At 34.2% G+C, this 17477-nt stretch overlaps 1 long non-coding RNA gene across 2 annotated transcripts; it reads right to left on the bottom strand.

Moving 5' to 3' along the window:
• Positions 1–2195: 2195 nt before the first annotated feature.
• LOC130612614 (uncharacterized) lies at positions 2196–14459 on the bottom strand. 2 transcript variants are annotated; one of them, XR_008975506.1, is made up of 4 exons: positions 9602–14459; positions 6158–9383; positions 3497–3622; positions 2196–3349 (listed from the first exon to the last, which is right to left on the bottom strand). It is a non-coding gene; the product is annotated as an uncharacterized LOC130612614 (long non-coding RNA). The 2 variants fall into 2 exon arrangements; XR_008975505.1 differs by having other exon boundaries at positions 6158–14459.
• Between the last annotated feature and the right edge of the window lie 3018 nt (positions 14460–17477).

The raw sequence follows: 17477 nt of genomic DNA, 5'->3' as shown, positions 1-17477 counted from the left end.
GCCTTACAGATGTAAATTTCTTCCGCCCTTTAAGGAAATAAAAATCTGATATTAAAGTACCACATCAAATGCGGTTGATTAACAATTAATATTGAAAATCAAATAGAAGAATAATTTTAACAAAAGAGCTTTGGCTCTTTTGGGATAAGGCAGTTTAGAAGGGGATTAAACACAAGACGACGATAAACATTTGCGTAGATATTTACGCTCCATCTTAAGAAAACAAATTAATCAAGTTCAGAGAGCACAGAAAACGAATACAAAAAGTTGTATCCACAATGTTCCAGCCCTGCTCAGTTTTATGGTACCGCCAAGGTTTACAAGATACCACCTAATTCTACAGTAGCTGACGATTTACCATCACGACCCATCATATCGAATATCGGATCTGCTACTTACAACACATCAAACTACCTCGCGAAATCTTTAACACCGCTGACAAAGTCAACATATACTACTGAAAGCTCTTTAGATTTTATATTATCATTGAAAGGAGAAAAGATACCTCATAATTACAAACTAGTACCTTTTGACGTCACTAGTTTATTCACCAACGTTCCGTTGGAACAAAAGATAGACATAATATTGCAAAAGATATATGCTGAAAAAGTTATAGAAACAAAAATTAAGCGAGAGGAAATAAAACATCTATTAATCTCATGTACAAAACATGTACATTTCAGTTTTAACAACCAACTTATATTCAGGTAGATGGTGTAGCAATGGGCTCGCCTCTAGGACCAGTCCTAGCATATCTTCATGGTTGAGTTGGAGAATGAAATAGTCCCAAAATTAGAAAATTCAGTAAAATTTTGGAAGAAATATGTAGATGACACTGTTAATGAAAACCAGATAAACAATGTGCTGATCACACTTAATAGTTACCATTCGAATATCCAGTGAACATATGAAGTTAAAAACGATAACTACATAGCCTTTCTTGATGTAAAAACACATCCATTTATCGAAAAGACACGAACACTGACATATAAAAGCACTAGAATTCATCTGCATCACGCCCATGGAAAGTTGAAACGGTTAAATCGTTGGTGCTGAGAGCGTTTAATATATGCTCTTAATCACAAGATCTGAAATACGAACTAAATCACTTAAAAAATGTGTTTATAAAAAACTTATCCCGAAGCAGTTGTATCTAATGTAATTAATAACACACAGCGAAATTTCAACATTCAAAATGCCGACACTGTTTCTGATGAAGACACCAATGAATCTCCAATAACACCTTTCATGGTTTTTATTCTGTCAAGTCTGGCTACGGGAAAATAAATAAGGTTAATTTCGTTTAAGAAAAGCGAATTAGAAAATAATGGTAACTGCTTAGTAATGCGTCTAACACTTTTAAACAGTTTCTATCAGCCAATGTCAAGCCACGCATTGCTGATCAATGTCAAATGTTATGTTTGCTATTTTCTGTTAAATAGAACCAAGGATGAACACAACATGGTGTTGTGTACAAATATACTTGTCCGGTGGAATAGTGCGATGCTACATACATTGGTGAAACAGCCAGGAGGCTTAATGAAAGATAGACCACCAAAAACGCGATAAGAACTCTCACATCCTAAAACATTCAGTCATTGAGAATTACCAACTTGGTGAACAAAAGAACTTCAGTATTTTGATAGATAATGTTCACCACTTTTAAAAAGAAAAAAATAGCTGAGGCCATGTATATTTGTGATAACAGTCCCACGCTTAATGTACAGGGATTATCTGTTCCATTAAAATTGTTTTAAGATAAATATTATTTATAGTCAACAAGGGGAGGAGTGCATTTGTGCACCGCGCTGTGGACGTTACCCTCACCAACGGTATATAGTTTATATACCTTTGGGTATGCCGTTATGTGTTATATGTTTCGTTAAGTATTGTTTTATACGTCCTCTGTGTATTGCGTAGTTGTTGAAAATTAAATTTAAAAAACTTTTGAGATAATTGTAACAATTTACGTTGATAATTGTCTTGTAGTAACAAGACGAAATATCCGTTAAAATAAAATAAAAAAATGTCATCATCAATCAAACTTCTCGTATTTATTTTTATTGTGAAGTTATATGCCGAATTAATATATAAGACTAATTAAACAAGAACATATTTGTTAATATCGATCTGCTTGTGCTAAGGCATTTGCCATTGTTTAACTGGATGTCAGTTGAGCTTGCCGCAATTTTTTGTTATATAAATTGGCAAAACAGTAACAGCTAGTGGATTTCAATAATCAGTTTCTTCACTAAAAAACAATTAATCTGTAAGAATCTTGCTATTAGATCACAGAAATGTTACACGAAAAAACTTTGGAAATGAATACAATTAATTTGGAAACTATGAATTTTAGGAAAAGTAAAAACAAACAGAGATATATATGTCACATAGCAGTCATAATATGTATTGTAAAGAAACAAATAACAACAACATGGTCAACACTTACATTTTATTCCAATACATGGAAAAAGAGTTTGGCAGTACTTTTAAGCTCTGACATGTGTACAGGTAGTGGCATAAAAAGACACCCTAGTCATTAAAGTTACTGCAAAAAAACTTTCATAACAAAAGAACCATCCAGTATGTAAATTCTCTTACAATTCTGCCTCAAACCACTGATGGTGATTTATATTTAATGTGGTCTGTGCTCAATGGATTTCAGGATGGACCAGGTTTCCAGTGTTTAGCTCCCATTGCTACAAAAATCTTTATGAAATGACAAACTAACTAGACAATGGGGGGACATTGAACTTTTAATCTCAAGTAGAGGAGATGATTCAAACGCTCTACCGACAGAGCTGCACTAAATCCATCATCTTTTTAAGAACTTATGGGAACACGACCTTATATTTGCTGCAATGATTTCCACAACATAGCTTAGTACACCTTTTTTGCTTGACATGACATTCATACTCTTTTTAGAAAGATTGCAGTTCCCGAGCATTAACAAATGTAAAAATAACATTTTGCATTGATTATAATGTTTTGTTAGAAACAGCATCCATACTTTTACTAACAGCGCGTGAAACCGCCACAGCATTGACGCAATTCTTATATTGATTTTCACCACACAGTGTTCTGTTAAAGGCACATAAGACGTATATTGGTTCCATGGTTACAGAACTCTCATGCACACATTCGCTAAAGGGGAAAGAGGGGAAAGCAAATACACAGTTTGTGCTTGCTATCAACGACACAGTATCCATAAATTCGGCAGATTTTTTTAAAAAAATTATATTTGGCTCACTTTTTTACATGTGTTGTAAACGACTCAGCATCCATACATTTCTTAGATTGTTTTTCACTGATCATTCACTCGTTCGTTGTAATGTAATCAGTTTCTTCACTAAAAAACAAAACACAAAACAATAAAATATTGAAGCAATTCTCCGGAATTTGCAGACAATACATAGAGGTCTAATAGTACTCTAAAAAGATGTGTTCACATATTTCTATTTGAGGAGTCTAAAGCAATAAAAAAGCAAGGACTTACATTCACATTGTATGGATCTTCGTTTGATATTATTCTTACGATTTTTCATATCAGTAATTGGCTGTCTGTTCTATATTACCAAAAATACAATTTAGCGAAGCAAAAAAATGAATGCCAAGATTCAACCTAAATATAACGTAAATATTTCTTAATAACCCTAGAAGGACACTGGTCTCTGCTTCATGTACAATAAAAATATAAAGTAAAAGAACGTTTTAGTCCAAAGTAAAAGTCTGCATAACTTTTTAAACAGTTGTGTGAAAGTTTAACAAACATTTAAGAAATTTCCTCAAATAATTATTTTTAACGTTGCAAAAATAAGAAATATAAAAACATTTATATATATGCAAATAGTAATGAATGGAAACATTTAAGAAGTTTCCTCAAATAATTATTTTTTAATGCTGGAAATATATAAATAAAAAAACCCATCTATTTATGCATGCAGATAGTAATGAATGGAAACTCGTTGTTCTTAATTGAAAAAAAATTTTTATATAGAAAAATCCTAGTTGGTACACATTGCATTTTTGCTGTTTTTTAGGCTTAATCAAAAAGAAAAAGATATATGTGGAGTATTTGTTCCACTAGTGCTATTGGCTTTATACCATAGGTTATAACTGTGTGCCGTTTTCTTGAATACAAATAGGTCCAGAATCAATTTTTAAAAGCCAATTGCTCTTTTCAAGTACAAGTTTCAGGAATTTCATAAAGTTTCTTAATTGACGGTATTTTTTGGGCTTGGTGACTTGTTGATTATATTTTCAGCCTGAACACATATGTATTGGTTTTGACGCACAATCAAACACTTGCAACACTGACACTGGTCCATTGTGGCCAAAAAGTAGCGATGTATGTCACTCACTAACTGCAATGCTTGTTGATTCTTTTTTCCTTATTGCTTTATAAAAATCCAAACAATGTTTTCAATTCTGTTGACATGGTCACAAAAAGACAAATAGAAATAACAGACTTCGTAGACTACACATTCATTGAGAAAATTGTATTACATCCAGACTATTAGAGAACTCCATTTCGATTAAATTTTAACAAGGTTTTGTGATATATAGTATGATTTTCATTAAGTATATGCGGGAATATTGGAATACTATGCTTGACTCTGTACAGTTAATCAGTTAAAGCTAAGATGTTAATGGATAACAATATAGAACCACTGAATTATGTTTCACATGAATTAAATTCCATGTGGACTATTTTTTTTGTGGATGCCACATCGTCTGTAATTAGTTTGCAAATATTTTTTGAGCTGATTAATTAATGTGAATAACTGTTTTTTGTAGACAGACTTAGTTCAAATATCTCAAAAGGGACTTAATTTGACAATTTTTTTAAACAACAATACCATGAATTTTACCCATGCTAAACATAATTCACGGAATACAAACACTGTGATCAGTAGGAAACGCATGTTTGGCCAATGTAGCTTTGATACACAAAGAAATATTGACATAAATTCTGTATTTTTTCTTAAAAAAAACAAAAAAATGTTCCCTGATTTTTAAAATGTATGTTGGGTTTATAGTTAACGGACTAGTTTTTATGTGTCTTGAGCAATCGTGACAACGTTTTGCAAAATAGAAAATGTTTGGTGGCTAATCCTGCTGGAAAAGGTTTTAATATGGTGTAGTTATTTCGTGCTTTTTTTACCGCTACTTGTGAGATTTTAAAATATATATTCAGGTAGGGGGTACAGTACATCTCAATAAAGCACTCCGCCATGATGTGTGACGGTTTAAGTGATCCAACTGGCATTCAATGTCTTATAAATAACTCAATTTTATTTGAATCGCACTAGCAGAAAACTTCTTTCTATAACAACTCAACAGAGTTTTAGTATAACGTATATCTGCACTAATCACTCAATGAGATGAATGGCAGGGTTTAACTGCATTTAACGCTCAAACCTTAACATAGACATTGAGGTCAACATACCCATACTCATCGAAAAGGATTGGAATGAGTACTATTACAGGGAGCTGTTACAATTCAGGCATGAGCCATCTAACGAAATGGACGGAAATGCAATAGCAATAATAAGAACTGATTCTTTACAAAACGAAAGCATTGTTGTACACATGCCACAAAACATATCAAAAATATTTTTCATGTTCTTGAAAGTCTCGAACACTTCGATTACAGCTTAGGTTTGTGGAAAGAAAGTTAATCGTGGAGGTGGATATGGTCTGGAAATACCAGTTGTGTATAAGTTTTATGGACAAGAAAAATTGATTGACTGGTTTGCGAAGAAGATTGAGACTGTAAAAGCAGACATTTCCTGTAAAGTTTTAAAGTGTTTAAAATAGATATTTTAAAATTAAATGCTTATCTCTAATTTGACCAGAAAACGGACAGTGCATGGACAAAGTGTCCGCTAATTGAAGAGAATACTGTATACATTTATTTTCAGCAGCGTTTTAAGCTCTACTCAATAAAGGCGACGGGGAAACACGGGGAAAATTTTTTTGTGTGTATTTACTAAGTAGATTTTTCTGCGGGCCTTATCGACTAGTGTAGGTGCTTACACGATTTCAACTGAGTTAACTATTTTTACTCGCTAAACGACAAAATTACAAGACGAAATTTAAGCAACAAATTACACATGTAAGATGACATAAAATATAATAAGAAATAAACACTTACTAGATATATAGTGGCGTAAGCCAAGCCAACTACATGTGAGAGAAAACAACTAAAACAGATGCTGAGATACAGGACAACTCCTGTGATGTATGAAAGAAAAATTTCACTCAACAGCGAATTTATTACAAAAATGTATGTTCGACATGGTGAAGACTGAATGCGCAGAAAAAAAGATGTGCAAGATGTGCAGAAAATTTAACTAAAAATAGTACCAAAATTACAATTATTCTCTTTACATAATTAACACGGGACAATACATCACAACACAAAACTAACAAAATGCATCTTGTTCTCCACCGCAGAGCGAACTCTACAGCAGAGCACATACGCGACACCACAAGGACAATACAAATGACGTATCAAAATAAATGTCAATACGGCCGGAAATTCATGTAGGCTGTTATTTGGTGAGCTACTTTACGTATCCGCACCCTAAGCAACGTTCATTTACACATATGCGCATTAGAAAAGATAGAATTATCACATTTATGTTATCTTAAAATAACTCGAGTTATCTTACAATCAAGACATTTTTGTGAATATACACGCATTCCGAAATCACATTAATAGAGTTATCTTAAGATAGCACTTGTTATCTTAAAATAACTTTATTAATGTGACTTTTGAATGCCGTAGGGCTGAGCCGAAACCAAAACATCGCGCTATCGCAATTAAAAAAGGTATTAAAATTAAAAACTTAAATTTAGAGTTAAAAACTCTAATTTAGTATTTTTAGAAAAAACAACTTTTCTTTTTTATTTCCAGATCTCCTTCCTGGTTATTTCTTGAAGTTGGATATGTCAGGTTAACAATAACAAATTTTTGTTTGTGTAAAATTTTTCTGACGCTATACGTTAATTATTTACTAAGGGTAATCAATTTCATTGTAGCGCGCTCTCAAAATGAGCCCTAAAAGAAAGCCGGACCTTAGCAAAAAATGGCTATAAATATTTCATAAGTTATTAAATGTTTCAATCCAAATATTAAATTATTACGGTTCTTGACATTCCTTTACATTTCGGGGATCGTGTGCGCGGGGTTGATGATGGGCTATGTTACGGTAATCCCCTAAAAATAAGTTAATAAAAAGGGAGAAGAAAAACGCGAATGGTCTGAAAAAGATCCTGAATCTAAACATAGATCTTGATAAACGTAGGTCTCTTTTAATGTGTTTCTTTGTGAACTAAAAAATCTCACTATAGGAGTCTCAAAAGCTCTTTATAGGAGAACAGAGGTTTCTACTGTTACATGTATGTTAGCAATTTATTATGTATAAATATGCTTCAGGGTAAGATATCAAAGTTTCCAATAATCTGTTAGGTTTACATGGTGGTGGACCAACAGTTCACCACATGTTAATTGCGGTTCCTGAAGTAAGTACTTATACCTTGTTGAGAGGCTTGGCTTTGATTGCATTCAGTATTCAAGTGTCAACAAAGATGGCTACTAGCATCATTGAAGGATATACTTTAGAAACTCAATGTTATTCCAAATCTAGAATGGTAGACTAGTGAAAAGGGTGGTCACAAGGCATGAACACTAGGGGCCCTCAAGGTAACTAACCAATACTGTTGTAGATCCAGGCCCCTAAGATTGCCTTGCCTACCTATAAAATGGGAGCAGCTAAAGTCAACTAGTTTCCATCATCACATTTTGCTAATAGTTTGGTTTGGTCACATAACACTTTTCCTTGCATAAAATTTTACAAGCCGCGCGAAGATATACAGCTTTGGAATAGCATAAACATACAGAAATAGAAGAGTGCACGGCATGCTTTAGAAATGCATAGGGGAGTTTGGTTTTCCATCATCATCATCTATCACTGCAACCTACTAATATCGTCAACTCCATCTTTTGGCTTCAATTACTATAATGGCAGCGCGTCCAATGACGGCCGGTGACTCTAGCAGATTTTGGATCGTGTGCCTCTGGTATCAGGAGGGGCCTTCGGATATTTCTTCAGGACAGATATTGCATGTAGCCAGGTCGGTTTGTTTCATTTTATATATTATATTATGTTAGGAGCCCAGAAACTGTCACTTTTTAACCACCCTAGAGCCATTATGGCTTTTATACAAGTAATGCCAACCTTGTAGCCAGGTTGCCATTATGATAACTCGTTATGTTATTTATAGTGTTGTTTATGTTCATTCACCGCGATAGACGATCATGATACGATCCTGCTCTAACCTGTATATAGTAAATTGTATCTGCGTGAAAATTTGGCCCCGTGTTTTCCCTTTTTAATCTTATAATAGACTATACTTAGCTAGCCAGAAAAACTTCTTTTTTCCACATCCAGAATAATATTTGCAGGCTTGTTTTCGTAAGTTATTGGTGAATATAATTGCTTTGGGGGCAATATTCAGGCTATGAATTTGGAGAAACTATATTCTGTAAAAGACAAGCAAAACGGTATCTATTACTAATAAAACTTTTGATATTTAATCTATTTGAAACATTTAATCACATGGAAAAGGAGAAAGATAGAGAAATAAGCAACAACAACAACACAAACTGCATTGTAAATAGGCTTTATTTGTATTATTAGATCATAGTACACCATAAACAACAACAGATAAATAAAATAAAAATAGCAAAATTATATCATGGTTTTGCACAAGTAGAGGCCGCTATATAAAATTTGGTTTTTACGCAGCAATAGCTAATTAAAAACAACACAACCTACCACAACAAGTGAATGACCACTGGTTTAGCACAACATTCAGTCAAAAATATGTAGCCCTTATTGGCTAAGACTCTAAAATGTTGAATCAAACTTGGAAATACCTAGCTGTTATGCGATAAACATTAACTATATACTTGAAATTTTTAACAAAACAAATCATTTAAAAACAGATATCGTTAACTACATTTACACATTTTGTGTCCATCATGATAGCGCTGTATATGTATGCTAAGTCATTTCGTTATGTTGGTAGAACCACAAACATTTTCTATGCCTGTCAGCATAACTTCTTTAGTGAAATGTGAAAAACTTTCGTCATTTCACCCATTAATTAAAACCATGCTTTTTTCCTAATTTTTATAATTAACATCGTTCCCAGGAATTATCTCGATATAAGATTAGAGCTTTTAAACCAATCATCATCAAGTCTTGTCGAAGTCATTCTCCCAAAACTAGTCACGACTAGTGTTCTCGTCTGTGGCCTTGTGGCATTTTAAGAAATCGTTTAAAAAGTGTTTATTGCCAGGAGCTTTGAATCTACAAAGCAAACATACAAGTTGTTATGCAGCTATTCGATTTATTGTATTGTTATCAAATGTCTTGTGGGTACCCCAAGACAACACAAGAACTTTGAGTTTGAGACAGGCCTTTTTAGAGTTGTTGAAAGTGAAACTAGAAACGGTTTCATGCTCAAACTTGCTAGCACAGCAATAGAAAGCTCAAGAATCAATGGAATTAAAAGTAAACAGATGTACCTGAAAACGTTGTCATTATAAAGTTAATGCTATAATTTTGTTAACTCAAAAAAGTCTGTTTATTTTGCCAAACTGCTTTCTTCTGCAATCCCAGGCAACACAGAGAATAAATGTTTTCCAGTCATGCCTCTTTTTAGCAACATTGCTCAATTTCATTCCGCAATCATATATTCAAGCCTTCCATTTACTTGCTGCAAGTCAATACAAAACTTTCTTAGCCTTTAGACATGTTGAATCCTACCCTATCCAACCGACCGGCTACCGGGAGGCAATAACAATAGGTAGAGTAAATTAATTTCAATCTTTCTTTACTGTAAATTTCGACAACTTTGGCGGGATTCTTCTTGACGTCACATATTCTTTGTTTTACAAGAGTCCAAAAGTCCACACTTCGGCGCGATTCTTCTTGGCGTAAAATTATTTGTTTGTTTCCAAGAGGGTCAAAAGTCCACACTACGGCTGCTGCCGAAGTCGACTATTTTACGGCAGAAAACAAGGAATCGCGCAACAATCGGCAAAAAGCGGCAAAATGTAGTTAAACTACCGTGAAACCAGAGAGTTGAGCCTCGTGAAACACTCCTGAGTAGTTTAGATGAATTTTAACTCGACTCCTGGGCGCAAGGAACCTTTTTAAACGCCAATAAAAAAATTATGCGTTGCTTTCAACCGATTACTAGTTTAGATCCACATGATCTTCTCATTGGCAATTTCTACTTAGGCGATCCTACCTCACTAAGTTGGATTTTTTTTAATTTTTTTTTTTTGCAATATGTTTCCAGTCTTTAGGATCAATTTTATAAACATTTCACATAGCTGTATTTTGAATGCTACCCAAAATTGTTCGATCAGGCTATATCTTTTGTGCAATTTGGAAATCTGGAATTGCTTTTATTGTCGGTGCCCTTAATTTAGAATGGTTGGGCATATAAATACGGTTATGCTTCCGATTTTATGTATTCCCTTTATATTAGGCATTTAAATAAGTGTCATTATAGAGTGATTAAGTACAGTACAGTCTGAATGTAATCTACCGCGTACACGCTAATATCACACCTTTGCGTGGAGGACGGCAGTCGTTTGTCTTTTGTTATAATTAAATCCCTTGAGCGTTTTGCGAGTTTATATTTGCGTGTTAAAAAACAATGCGCTCGTGAAGAAATATCGGAGCAAATAATAAAAATCTTTCGCGAAGTTTTATAATGCATTGCGCGGGAATGTATTGTTAATTTAATTACTTAAAAAAATTCCAGCGCGTTTAATCTAAGAAACATTCGAGAAGCATTGTTCACAACTATTAAATGCCGCTTGCCTCTTTTCGATTTTAAACTTTAAAATACGATCTAAAAAAGCATTTCTATCGCCGCTATTCGTTAAAACTTGTGTTTTAATTTTACTGCAAAGCTGTTGCATAGATTATGTATTAACATTAGGATAAGGATGAAAAAGTTACTGTGGGACATGGGTTTTAAACCTTAAAAATTTCCAGGGAGAAATTTGAAAACTAATGAATGACAAAATCCCAAAAGTTTATCTTCAAATTTTTAATTTTGTTAATGTAAAAGTAATCCACATGAAAAAAGTTTCTGATGTTTTTTATGAAGAAATCTTCCATATTAGCCATTATACATTTGCCCTAGAGTGATTAATAAATAAGGTCAGGCTTCTATTTTCAGAACTGCTATTTACATTAAACATCAAGGCATCCAAAACAGCTCCATTTAGGAAAGGGCTAAGGCTGGCCCATTGTTCGTTTTATCAAATGGGGATTTTATTACCCGAATTGTAAAAGGCTAATTTATAGGCACTTGCATGTAGTTTCTTTTTGTTAATTTCTTTTTGTCTATTTGTTAAGCCTGTTATGGCATGTTGAATTATCTCTTCGTAGTTCTCGTCAAAAATATTGCCTCATAGATAATGAATTTTCATTTGGGGAATTGGGGGTGCTGGGCTGTAGAGATGTGCGTGTACCCCTGGAAGAGTATGGTGAATTAAGTACAGGTGCGAGGAGATGAACGACGGTGCACCACGCGAGCAGGACAGATGACTGGGGAAATAACAGCAGAGGGATGCGGCGCTGACAGTCAGAGGTGGTGCACCAAGAGGTTAATAAAAGAGTAGGTTCTTGTGAGGTATGATAGAGGAAATGGAATCACAGGAGAGGAGCTCCGGATGTGATTGAGAGATTAGTTAAGCTAGAAAACACTACTAGGAGAAGAGCTCCGGATGTAGTGGAGAAGAGCGAACACTACTAGGAGAAGAGCTCCGGATGTAGTGGAGAAGAGCGAATTTATTGGGAACACGCACGTGAGCTTGAGACAATATCTTCTCTTCAGCCTAGCATCCTCACCCGATTCCGCCAAATTATCCTCAGTTTATTCTTGCCACAAACAATTGATAGTGCTATTACTGCTATAACTCTAAATTAAAGTACAATTCTTATTCATTGATTTTGTATTATTGACAGCAATTGTAGTTATTATTTGTCAATTTAAAGTTGTGTATTATCAGATTTTGAAAGTTAGATAATAACATGATGGATCGCAAAATAGTCTCCTTTAAAAAATCCAGTTTGGGGTAAATTTGGGATGTCGGGCTTCCTTCGTCAGCCAAATGGGATGAAGATGCGTTTGTTTTCCTAACAAATGAGGTGCGTTTCCACGAGATACGCCATAGCAGGTAGAGGCAATTTCCAAGCGAGTTGCTGAGGTGTAGGCGATTTCCAAGTGAGTCGCGGAGATGTAGGCAATTTCCAAGCGAGTTGCTGAGTTAGCGTTTCCACGAGATACGCAGACGTTTCCACGAGATACGTCTTACTAAGGGTAAGGATGGAAACACACGCATCTGGTTTGGGCCCCCCTGATACCAAACCTGACATCCCCCCCTTTCCCCAAACTCAAGTGTAGTTATGACATGAAACAAGAGAAATATACTTCTAACATTATCTGTCATTGTTGTTGTTTGCTTTCGTGTTGTTGCTTCAGAACCATAGCAATTAATGAATTTTGTTTAATCTGACCTACATACTAACTATGAGTATAGCCTAAATCAACTATGACATCATAACCATTGAAACTTTAAATTGCTTCTAGTCAACATTAGAGTAAAAATAAATAATAAAAACATGTCTGTCATGTCACATCATACCTCATTTTAAGTGAAAAAGGTAAAAAAAAAAAAAAAATTGACCTTTGTTTCCCATTACCGCGAACGTTTGTTATTTATAATAATAATGTTTTGAGTAAAAAATTTTGGAATGAATTTCTCTACAAATTGTCATTTTGCTCGATATTCAGCAAATTATGAAGTGTAACCTTTCTAGAGTATGGCATTGAAAAATAGGTGCAACTTACACTCGTTTTTCCGTAGTATATTTCGTGCACATTAACCAATCACAGAAAAACTTAACCACATAAGAATATAAAAACCATTTCCGTTAAGGTGGATTTCCACTAAAAATCAAACAAATCGGAAAAAAGCAATAAAAATACTGAAATTTGATTAAATATCTGCTAATTATTTTGTTTTTAAAATTTTTTGTTCCTGAAAGTTGACTGGCTTTAAACCCTTCTGCTTTCTTAGCATTGAAATAAGCCACTTCGCCGCTATTCCTTTGCAGGCTTAATTTTGTTTTAAAAAGATTTAATCTTTGACGTCAGTTAACTAGAGAATTGATATTAAAACTGGCTGAACTGACTTGAACAACGCTCAATCAATAGTCATGACCAGGGGCGGATCCAGCCTTTTTTTTAGACTTAGTCAAAATATTGCTGCTGCGCAGCAATATTTGGACAAAGTCTTGAATTTAGCAGCTGGGGGTCCTGGGGGCGCTGTAAGCCCCCCCTCCCAGGTGGGGTCAGAATCTTTCACTAATTAAAGCTTTGCGGGTACAAAAATCGCCGAAAATTGTCTACCGATTTATCTAGTTATTAATAAAATTGACGAAAAGAAACGGTAAGCTATAAGAAAATCTCCAAGAACATTTTTTGTAACAATCAACTCTCCGTCCTACACGTCTTATTTAAGATAGATAAAGGCACTAAAATTAACAGGGATTAACTACAATAAAGTGAGACAATTGTGAATATATTTCAATATTTATAAACTCTTGCTGTTTCTGCCAATATCAGGCTTCATCAGCATGACTAGGTGATCACACCAGCCATGGACAGCAAAATAAAACACAATCATAACAAAAACAATAAGAATATGGAAAGATCAGGATAATGAAGATGAAATGTACATACACGTGATATGATACAAACACACCTCAACCCATGTATTTATTCAGATATATTTGTTTACTCATAGGGCTAAACTCAAGTTTCGTTTGAACTTTAAGAAGAATTAAGAATGGCAATTTTCTGCTTTTTTGCATGCTGAAATAGGAAAATGCGACTTTCTCTTAAGAAGGTTGCAACCTGGAACAAGGCTTGAAGTCTACACCAATACCTTCATAACAAATTAAAATTTTTAACTGATCTCCATCAGGTAAAATAGATGGGCGTGGCAATATACACTGTGTAAAGAGAGTTCGAAACCGTAACAAGCCGAACTGTGGGTAAAACGTATTAATTTTTCTCTTTATTACTGTTGACAAGGCAAGTATTGATAGAAAAGGAAGCCACGTCTGGGGGTACAGATGTTGATTGCTTCGGTTTTACCTGCCTCCTCAGGAGAAAGACTCATATCACAAACAATATGGGAAAGGGAAAATCTGAATAAACTTTTTTCAGATATAAAAATATTTGCCTTTTGGTTTTTAAAAGCAATTGAAAACAAGGATGCTTGGAATAAAAAGAAGGATGCAAGAAAAGTTCTATGGATGTCAAGGTTCTCAAAATATCAACAAGAGAATTATCACCTACCAATACCAACGATGCTGAGCTGATAATACATTTTACCATGACCTTTCACTCAACAAACTTTGTTTTTTAATAGCCATTCGAAGAGTTGTTTATTTTCTTCACCAACCTTACTTATCCAGATGTCAAGTTCTTGCATCTAATACCAACACAAATATTAATTGAGAAAGAACTCCTCCACAATGCTGAAAATTCTGTTCAAAGCTCATATTACAAAAACAATTAGCCAGCTGGCTAGCTATAGCTAATTAGCTAAATCTTTTTGTATTTGTTCTGGATAGTCTGTTGTAAAAAGCTCTCCCACAACTACCTTTTCGTAGCGAATATACTGAAAACCCTTAAATACATGCAAGGTGAGTTGGAGAGTAAAAACATACTTCTCACCTTAGGTAATAATTCCTTTATCTTCACACCTCGCCTCAGATGGAATGTAGCTATATATACCTGAATTCCGATGAAGACTTTTACCAACCAAGGGATAAATATCCCCAGACAACAAAAATGTCCGAGAATAAACACTTTCTAAAAGTTCTTTTTGCGAAGCAATTTAGCTTTGCGAGCGAAGCGAAATTGTGGAGCACGTTTGCTACACGCGAGGTATACCAAGAGAATTATTGAGATTCTCAAAATTTCGATAGAAAAAAAATCATATAAAATCAGCGTAAAGAAATAGGACTGATATTTTTGCACATAAAGCTAGGGTATTTTTTTTTCTAATAAAACAAATAAGTTTGGACCGAGGGGTTAAAGTATAAGTTTAGTAACACTTGATATTCGTTATTTTCTCCCAATGGTACTGGTTGGCGATATCTCCAATCTGTAGGGTTTGTTCCAAATTTAGATAGCAAATCATGAAGCAATTCATGGGAGGTGACATTCAAAACGACGGGCTGAACAACCACAATAATGTGTGCAAGAAACAAGAATTTTAATATTTCCATGTTTTCAGAACCTAAAAAAGAGAGTTTAAAATGAAGGCAAACAGAAGTTGGAAAAGCTATATACAGGTGATGTGATTTATAAGGGCTAAAAAAAGGGATTGTAACAGCTTTACAAAAGTTTTATAAAAAACTTGTGACCCTTAGATTTGTAACAAAATAAAAAAACAAGAACGGATTCAGGCTGGAATCATTGTTTATAAAATTAATGGTTACATCACGCAAAAATCAAGTTAAATTCTTTGAAAGTTCTCTAGAAATCTTTCATTTTTTTGAAAAATCTTTCATTTTTTTGAAAAATCTTTCTTTTTTGAGATATTTGTCTTAAAAGTTGGGCTGATTATGCGAAATTATGACATGAACTAGTTCTAAAACATGTATTTTTCTATTGAGCATAATTATGGTAACTTAATATTGAAATTTATGTAAAATGTTTAAAATGTCAAAGTGAACAGCCAGAAAACATTTCTAACTACATACAGCCTGTCAAAAATGTTAAATATAACACCCTTGCAGAGCTAGTTCATGACATGCATAATTAGTAAATCTTCTTAGTCCAAATTCTAAAGAACCAATCAAGAAAATTTCTAGACATCTTTTAAGCTCTTTCATATGAAATTAACTTCATTTTCCAAAAGATAACCTTTAAGAAAAACCAAGGACATAAGTTCTCTTGCTCTTCACTGTCAAGTTAATGATTGCTTGCGACTGTTCTTTTTCTCTCGTTCAATTTTTCGTGAACATAATTATAGAGTTCCATTATCAACATTTTTCACATATATATAAACACATTAATTTTGGAGAAACTTGATAGGAAAAAAATCATGAATAAACACGAAACAGGTAAATTCTGAAGACATGTTCTTAATATTAAGAACAAAATAAGAACCAATTTGGCTAAAAAGGCTTTGAAAATAAGAACAGCTTAGTTTACATTTCACCGGTTCTTATATATAAAAAATAGGAACGAGACCCGGGCATAATTTTCTTACTATCAGAAAATCTGAATTGCTAGGGTGGGAAAAATTACACTGCTAATAACAGTGACAGCTTATTTCAACTTTCCATGATTGCAGTGCTTGCCTGTAGTTGGCAGCTAGCTAATGCAAACATGGTCAAATAAAATGACCTAAAAAATGAACATACTGTTTATTTATTTAGGTCATAAAAGAATTTTTATTTAGGTCAAAAAAGAATTTCCTCCTAATAATTTTGTAGAACACAAAATATTAGTGGCTAGCTAGCTAACGCAAACATGGTCAAATAAAATGACCTAAAAAATGAACATCCAGAACCATCAAGGGGAAGCAAAAATTCAAGTATTCGCCCTAAAAAACCTGCATTGACCCAAACAATGCTCGAAAATCATCATCATCATCATTCTCGGCTTAACGTCCGTTTTCCATGCTAGCATGGGTTGTATGGGGTATATTAATGACCCTCTTCCAATCTGATCTAGACTGTGTTAGATCTAAACTCAACTTGCTCTCTATCAAGTCTGTCCTTATAACCTCCTGCCAAGTCTTTCTCGGTCTGCCTCTGGGCTTTGCCCCAGGAACTATGAAGTCTCTACACTTTCTTACCCAATTATCCTCCTCCATTCTTTCCAAGTGCCCCACCCAATTCAATCTTCTTATCTGGATAACATCTTTAATTCTACGGAGACTTAGCCTGCTTCTTAGCTCATTTGAACTCTTTCTGTCTCTCAGACTGGCATTACACATCCATCTAACCATTCTCATATCATTCCTTTCTAAACGGTCAAGATCTTCCTGCTTCACTGCCCATGTCTCACTACTGTACAACATAACACTTCTTACACAGGCCTCATACAACCTACCTTTTACCTCAATTGACAGGACTCTGCTAGTCAATAAAGGAAGTAACTCTCTAAACTTTTTCCAAGCAGAACCTATCCTGCAAGTAACACTTCTTCCAACACCCCCTTCACTGCCCAACATATCACCTAAGTAACAGAAGTTCTTAACTATCTCTAACGAGCCACTGTTGTACCTCATTAAAGCTGGAAATACTTCATTCTCTATAATCTTACCTTTGCAACGCTTGCATACAAAC

This window comes from Hydractinia symbiolongicarpus, chromosome 10 (genome assembly GCF_029227915.1).
Source record: "Hydractinia symbiolongicarpus strain clone_291-10 chromosome 10, HSymV2.1, whole genome shotgun sequence".
Lineage (NCBI taxonomy): Eukaryota > Metazoa > Cnidaria > Hydrozoa > Anthoathecata > Hydractiniidae > Hydractinia > Hydractinia symbiolongicarpus.
This window is presented reverse-complemented; position numbering and strand designations above follow the sequence as displayed.